The following is a 6,926-nucleotide window of genomic DNA, read 5'->3' as shown; positions in this document are numbered from 1 at the left end:
AAAAAAAAAAAAAAAAAAAGGTAAATATGTGTAAAAAGAGAAGTTCAAGGTCATTTATAGCTGTGGAGTTTGAGGTTGTGCTGGGATACAGGAAACTCATGTTTCTTGGGTAGGGTTTTTTCCTTCCTTCCTTTTTCCTTTCTTCCTTCCTTCCTTTTTCCTTTCTTCCTTCCTTCCTTCCTTCCTTCCTTCCATCCTTCCTTCCTTCCTTCCTTCCTTCCTTCCTTCCTTCCTTCCTTTCTCTTTGAAGTACTCTCCCTAAGAAGCCCAGGTTGGTTGGGCAGTGGTGGCGCACGCCTTTAACCCCAGCACTTGGGAGGCAGAAGCAGGTGGATATTTGTGAGTTCGAGGCCAGCCTGGTCTAAAGCTACAGAGAAATCCTGTCTCGATAAACAACAACAACAACAACAACAACAAAAAGCCCAGGTTGGCCTTGAATTTGAGATGGTATTCTGTCTCAATTTACAGAGAGGACCTCAGGCCCTGTGTGCCACCCTCAGATTAGTGAAATTTTTTAACTCTTGCTGAGAAGTTTCTTGCAGTCAATGGTGATTAAGGTGATTAATACTCCTAATTTTGTCAACATCCTAGAATAAGAGACTGGAGTTCTCAGTCCTAAATGGGATGTCTATATAGCCTATGCACCTTCAAGACTCAGTGTTCTTTGCAGAATATGGGGGAAAATGATCGTACAGGGCAGAGAGTGGATGGCTCAGGACACAACAGGGCATCTACATCTATGGCCCACAATGACAGGGACAGCATGCACAAGACCCGGAAAAGTTCAAGTCAAAATTCCAGCACAAGTCCCACCCTTAGCTGAGGAGCTAGAGGCTGCTGATGGCTACAGGAGAGGGAAGATCAGGTTTTTTTAGGTAGGTCCCACCTGAGAGGCTACTATTGCTCTGGTAGATGGCCCTACAACAACATGCACATACAGGCAGCACTAAATGGACCTAGTGGGAAAAACAACAACAACAACAACAACAACAAAATCAAAACTCAAACAAACAAAAGACCCAATGTAATTCGAGAGGGTGGCCTTGATCAAAACATTTCACATGCAAGTATACAATTCTCAAACAATAAAAAGATATGTATCTTTATTCTTCCTTTAGGAATACATCTTTAAATTTTTTATTTTATTATTATTATTATCTTATTTTATTTTTTATTTTTATTTTTTTTTGGTTTTTCGACACAGGGTTTCTCTGTGGCTTTGGAGCCTGTCCTGGAACTAGCTCTGTAGACCAGGCTGGTCTCAAACTCACAGAGATCCGCCTGCCTCTGCCTCCCGAGTGCTGGGATTAAAGGCGTGCGCCACCATCGCCCAGCCTTCTTTGTAGCATTGGAGCCTGTCCTAGAACTAGCTGTTTTTTTTGTTTTTTTTTTTTTTGAGACAGGGTTTCTCTGTGGCTTTGGAGCCTGTCCTGGAACTAGCTCTGTAGACCAGGCTGCCCGAACTCATAGAGATCCACCTGTCCATGCCTCCCGAGTGCTGGGATTAAAGGCGTGCGCCACCATCGCCCAGCCTTCTTTGTAGCATTGGAGCCTGTCCTAGAACTAGCTGTTTTTTTTGTTTTTTTTTTTTTTTGAGACAGGGTTTCTCTGTGGTTTTGGAGCCTGTCCTGCAACCTTTTTTTTTTTTGTTTGTTTGTTTTTTTGAGACAGGGTTTCTCTGTGGTTTTGGAGCCTGTCCTGGAACTAGCTCTTGTAGACCAGGCTGGTCTCGAACTCACAGAGATCCACCTGCCTCTGCCTCCCGAGTGCTGGGATTAAAGGCGTGCGCCACCACCGCCCGGCCTGCCTGGTTTATTTTATTTTTAAAAGATGGCTGTGGTGGGGGCTGGAGAGATGGCTCAGTGGTTAAGAGCATTGCCTGCTCTTCCAAAGGTCCTGAGTTCAATTCCCAGCAACCACATGGTGGCTCACAACCATCTGTAATGAGGTCTGGTGCCCTCTTCTGGCATGCAGGCAAGCATGAAAGGAATGTTGTATACATAATAAATAAATAAATATTTAAAAAAAAAATAAATAAATATTTAAAAAAAAAAAGATGGCTGTGGTGGTACACTGCTTGTGCCAGCAGAGGCACAATCAAAAGAGAGACTTCTTTTTTTTTTTTTAATCAATAAAAAAAAAAAGGAAAGAAAGGCAAAGCAGTCAGGAGCACGGGGATTTCAATTAAAAAAAATCCTTGTGAAAATCTGCCAAAGTTCTCTGATTCCTTAGTTGGGCTAGGAGATCCTAAAGGATTCTCAATGCGGAAATGTCCGTGCCGCTCCACGGCTTGGTGCTTGCAGCCCTAGAAGCAGGTTTCCACTGCGTCATGGCAGAAGATGACACGCTGTTGGAATTCTAGAGACTTTTCACTTGGCTTCTGGCCTCCAGAGTTCCAGGTTCCGCATGGTTCCCTTTTCCTTCCACCCTGGACTGGTCTGACTCTGAGTCTTTCCTTTGCACTAGGGGACTGTCCACGTGTCCTGTTTTCGGAAATTCTCTGTAACACTTCAATGTCCCTATTCCCAGCATTCAGGAGGTCAGGGTAGGAGGCTCGTGAGTTCGAGGTCAGCCTAGGCTACATGGTAAATCCAGGTCAGCACTGTTTCAAAAAACCTAAAAAAGGAAAAAAAAAATCAGAACAAAACAAACAAATTCAAGCTAGCTTGTTTTCAGAGTTTCGTGTTCCTTGGGCTGGCCTCAGACTTGTTATATAGTCCAGGATGACTTCAATTTCTCCCCTTGCCTCCAACTCCTGGGACCACAGACTAGGTCCGGTCTGTATCTAGAATTTGGACCACCACAGTTCTTTAATATAAAATGCTTCTGGTGGCCTAACAGAGGGATCACAAAATCCCAAGCTGCGGACAGTAGGAGGTAATACTTGGTCCCTGGAGCGTTTGTGGGGAACTTTAGGCGTGTCTACCTAAGAGTTGGATAAGTTCCCATTTCAATTAGAAAAGCACGTGACAATGGCTGGTGGTGACGCACCCCACGGCGCACTCAGGCCTGAGGGTGATCCGAGTATGGATCTTGTCTCTGCACTCACGAGAAGGAAAAAGCTCCTGAAAACATCCACGGACCACTCGTGCACCACCCGCTGGGAAGTCACCGGGGACACGCGCAATCCCAGAGAGGCTGCCGCACGGGGTGCTTTGGGGTCTCCTGCCAGAGCCAGCTTCGCTGTCCTCTGTGGCCACTGATTTCGTGCTAATGCCAAGGGTCAGCAGTGACTGCTCTTCCGAAATGCATGCAGAAAAAAAAAGTTTTGATGTGAAGAGGAAAAACAAAAAAACCCGGGAAACTTTGTCACTTGGATCCCGGGTACCAAAGTCACCAGGGAAGGGAGGAGAGGGGGGCCTTAGGGACAGGACTCGATTTAAGAGGAAGAGAAAGGAAAGAGAACGGAAGGCGCAGCTAGCACATCCTCTTAACCGCCCCAGAGGGCACGGCAGCCCTGGGGCTGTCTTTGGAGAAATCCATCCCTCCGTGTCAATCAGTTTCATCCAGCGTTGCGATTGGCTGGTGGCTTCCCCCGCGCCCACCTCCTACTTGCATGGGGTTTACTTCCCCAAAGTACACGGGCCCCACCTTGTGGATCAACCGCTCCTGCCTGAACCGCGGGTTTCCGCCCAGAGGAAGATATGTAAGCCAATGAGAGCAGTTGTGTACAGATATTGGCTTGTCTGGGTGTCGCTCACAGGGCATCCCGCCCTCGTTTTCACGATCGACTTAAGTATTGGTGAGACTTCATGTCCATCTGGGCTCTGGATCCCGTAATCATAGGCAGATGAGGCAGCCACTCAGGAGTCCGGCCCCTGGATGAAAGTACCGTCCAATCGCAACCAAGAGGCGCGGCGGCGGGGCGACCATTGGTCGCTGCGAGCGACGGGAGCAGCAGGTTGGGCTGAGCGCGGCTATATAACTGGCGGCGGGCACGCGTTCCGGGGCACCGCGCGAGGGACGCAGCCACCTACTCCCGCGCAACAGCCCGGTCCTCCCGCTCAGCCGCGCAGGTACGTGGGACGCAGGTGGGGCGGGGCGGATGCGGGTCGGGAGGGAGTCGATCTGGGGCCGCGAGCGGGGCGCCCGGGGAGGCCGCGCGGCGCGTCCCCACCCCCACCAACGGCCGGCGCGGCCTCCTGACTGCGTCCTGGGCCCCGTGCGTGCTCTGCCGCGCCAACGGCCTTATGGGGCCCCCGGTGGGCGTCACGCGGCCGAGTGGCCCGCGCGCTCCACGCGCATCTTGCTGCGCGCGCCTGCTTTCTGGGTTGATGTACCTGGGCCTGGACTTTAAAGAAGCCTTCGGGATCTGGGGTTGGGGGGGTTCCCACGCTGAGAGCGCGATCGCGCTTCCCAAGTCTGCAGAGCAGAGGCGCACGACCCCGGGATCAAGGGTTCAGTGGTGCAGAAACAGTCAGCCATAAGACTTGATCTCTCCAGCCCCCACTGTGTGCCCCTGCACTATGCCGAGTGCTTCCTCCTTTCCCGCCCTTCCCGGTCACCTGGGCGCGATCAGGTAGGAAACGAGGTGGGTGAGTGACTTGGACTCAGCTGGGAAGGGACAGACATCTGTGTAGACTGCGTGGCCGCGGAACTCCCTTGACCACTGAGCTCTGGAACCTGGGTGCAAAACTCAGCATGAGAAAAACTGCGGTGCCATCTGTGCGAACCAGTGTCAGACTCTGGAGAAGGGAGATTGTAAGCTAGTGGGGTTTTGAATGACAAAGAAGGACTTGGCTTTTTTCGAAACTAAACGGGTTTTTATATGAAGGGATGATAGATGCGCCTTCAAGTTAGTTAGCTTTTGGGAAACAGAAGAAAACACAGCCAGTGTAATGTAATGAACTAGTGTGCTCCTCTGCAGGTCCAAAACGCATCGCGAGGTAATGGGAAATTCCCGCCAGCAGGAAGTCAGGCTCTGATACTAGATCTTGATTTTTCCAGATCCCTTTTAACTTTTCAATGTTTTAGGTGTGAATCAGAGCAAACATAGATTTAAAAAACCTATGCGAAGATTATAGTGCAAGGAAACGGAGAGTTTAAATTCTCAACAGAGTTGAGGTTAAAGTTTGAAATTGGATAGGACCCTGGATCCAGCTCAGAGGTGGAGCCCTTGGCATGGATTACAGGAAGCTCCAGGTCCAATCACCAGAGCCACAAATAAGTCACATCTGAAATTGCTTGGGGAAGGATGGTGTCCAGTGTCCAGTGATTGTGAATTGGAACACAGTCACTGATTGGGTTTGTTGGCAAGCATAGCCGATAGGTCTCCTGCCAAACCATCTATGATCAACTCTTCTCAGTATGGAGCACTGACTGCCATGAAGTCAGATCTTCCTGAGTGTAGGAGTTAAGTGTATCCCACCAAGACCAGCCCAGCTATTTATTTTAGCCCTTGTTCGGGGGACTCTTAAAGTTTGCAAAGATACTGTTTTCAAGGATTTGTGGCCAACCTCTCTTAATGTGTGCTGACCATATTTTTGAATGTTTACGATCATCTTTACTCAGGACTTTATAAAACATACTAGTTTAGATCCAAGTCCTTGTAGATGTTTCAACTGTAAAAAAGACTACAACAAAGGTATAGGAACTAGCTCTCAAGGCACACACCGTTGCAAAAAGTTAAAAAGCCATACAAGTTTAATTCTGTGTTTCTGTATTGCCAAATAAACACAAAGTGGCACTAAAGAGCCAACATGGTGAGGATGAGTGCTGAACTTGCAGCATTGCTTCTGACTATAATTTTTGCCTTGGAACTTTGCTCCAGTTGACTTGCTGGTAGGCGAATGTTAGTAATTTTATTAACCGCTTGAGATCAAATATATTAAGGTAAAATGATCTAATTGAGGGGATCTTTTAATTTCATCCTCACATGTTCCAAAGAGCTATACTCTAGACCCCCGACAGATGGCTAGTGGGATAGAAATAGGAAACACACACTTACTCCGATAACTTGATGTCAGAGAGGTGAGCTGAAGGAAGCAGTGACAGAAGCCTTGGGTCAATCCCTTCCAAGCTCCCCAGAGGTTGCTGTTGTTGGAATTTAGTCTTTTTGTTTTTTGAGACAGTGTCTTTCTTTTTTTCTTTCTTTCTTCCTTCCTTCCTTCCTTCCTTCCTTCCTTCCTTTCTTTCTTTCTTTCTTTCTTTCTTTCTTTCTTTCTTTCTTCTGAGACAGGGTTTCTCTGTAGTTTTGGAGCACGTCCTGGAACTTGCTCTTGTAGACCAGGCTGGCCTCGAACTCAGTGATCCGCCTGCCTCTGCCTCCCACATGCTAGGATTAAAGGCATATTGCCACCACTGCCCAGCTGAGATGATGTTTCTTTACCTGTAGGCCAGGCTGGCCTTAAACTCAGATCTGCCTGTCTCTGCCCCTGGAGTGCTGGGGCTAAAGGTGTGTACCACCTGGCTGCATATGGTTTCTCAATGGCTGAGATCATTGTTAACAGGTTTAATACAAAGTTGAGAATTTGACCCACACCAAGTTTTTTCTCCATTTTTTGGTCAGTGTATTAAAACTTCCTGGTTAGTTTTGTTGAGTTTCAGTACTCAAATAGAATGTTTACTTGAATTATATCACATTGCTGACTTACAGAGTCAAATAGGAAGTTCAGGCCAGGTATGATGATGCACACCTTTAATTCCAGGACTCTTAGAGGCAGGTAGATCTCTGAGTTCAGGCTAGCCTAGTCTACAGGCCAGCCAGATCTACTCAGTGAAACCCTGTCTCAAAAAAACAAAACCTAAAAGGAACTCTCATGTCTTATGTGATCCTGTAGTTGTCTCAGTGGGAGAACCTTGCCCAAGCTCAGGAGTTAAAGTTAGTTTTAGCTGCTGTCACCTTACTTGTAGCTAGTGACCAGTGTTCATTGGCTATATAAATATTTACTATTCTTTTTTTTTTTTTTTTTTTTTTTTTGGTTTTT

General features: G+C 47.5%; 1 protein-coding gene across 2 annotated transcripts in view; it reads left to right on the top strand.

Moving 5' to 3' along the window:
• The first annotated feature begins 3,915 nt into the window (after nucleotides 1-3,915).
• G3bp1 (G3BP stress granule assembly factor 1) overlaps nucleotides 3,916-6,926 on the top strand; it is a 26,049-nt gene continuing 23,038 nt past the window's right edge. The window contains exon 1 of one of the 2 annotated variants that reach the window (XM_005350042.2): nucleotides 3,916-4,016. The gene's annotated coding sequence lies outside the window, so the exon portion shown is untranslated. Of the gene's footprint in view, nucleotides 4,017-4,383; nucleotides 4,520-6,926 lie in introns of those variants that run through there. The other variant, XM_026780612.1, reaches the window with a different exon arrangement.

This window comes from Microtus ochrogaster, chromosome 7 (assembly GCF_000317375.1).
Source record: "Microtus ochrogaster isolate Prairie Vole_2 chromosome 7, MicOch1.0, whole genome shotgun sequence".
Classification (NCBI taxonomy): domain Eukaryota; kingdom Metazoa; phylum Chordata; class Mammalia; order Rodentia; family Cricetidae; genus Microtus; species Microtus ochrogaster.
The sequence above is the reverse complement of the archived record's forward strand: the minus strand, read 5'-3'. Positions and strand labels throughout refer to the sequence as shown.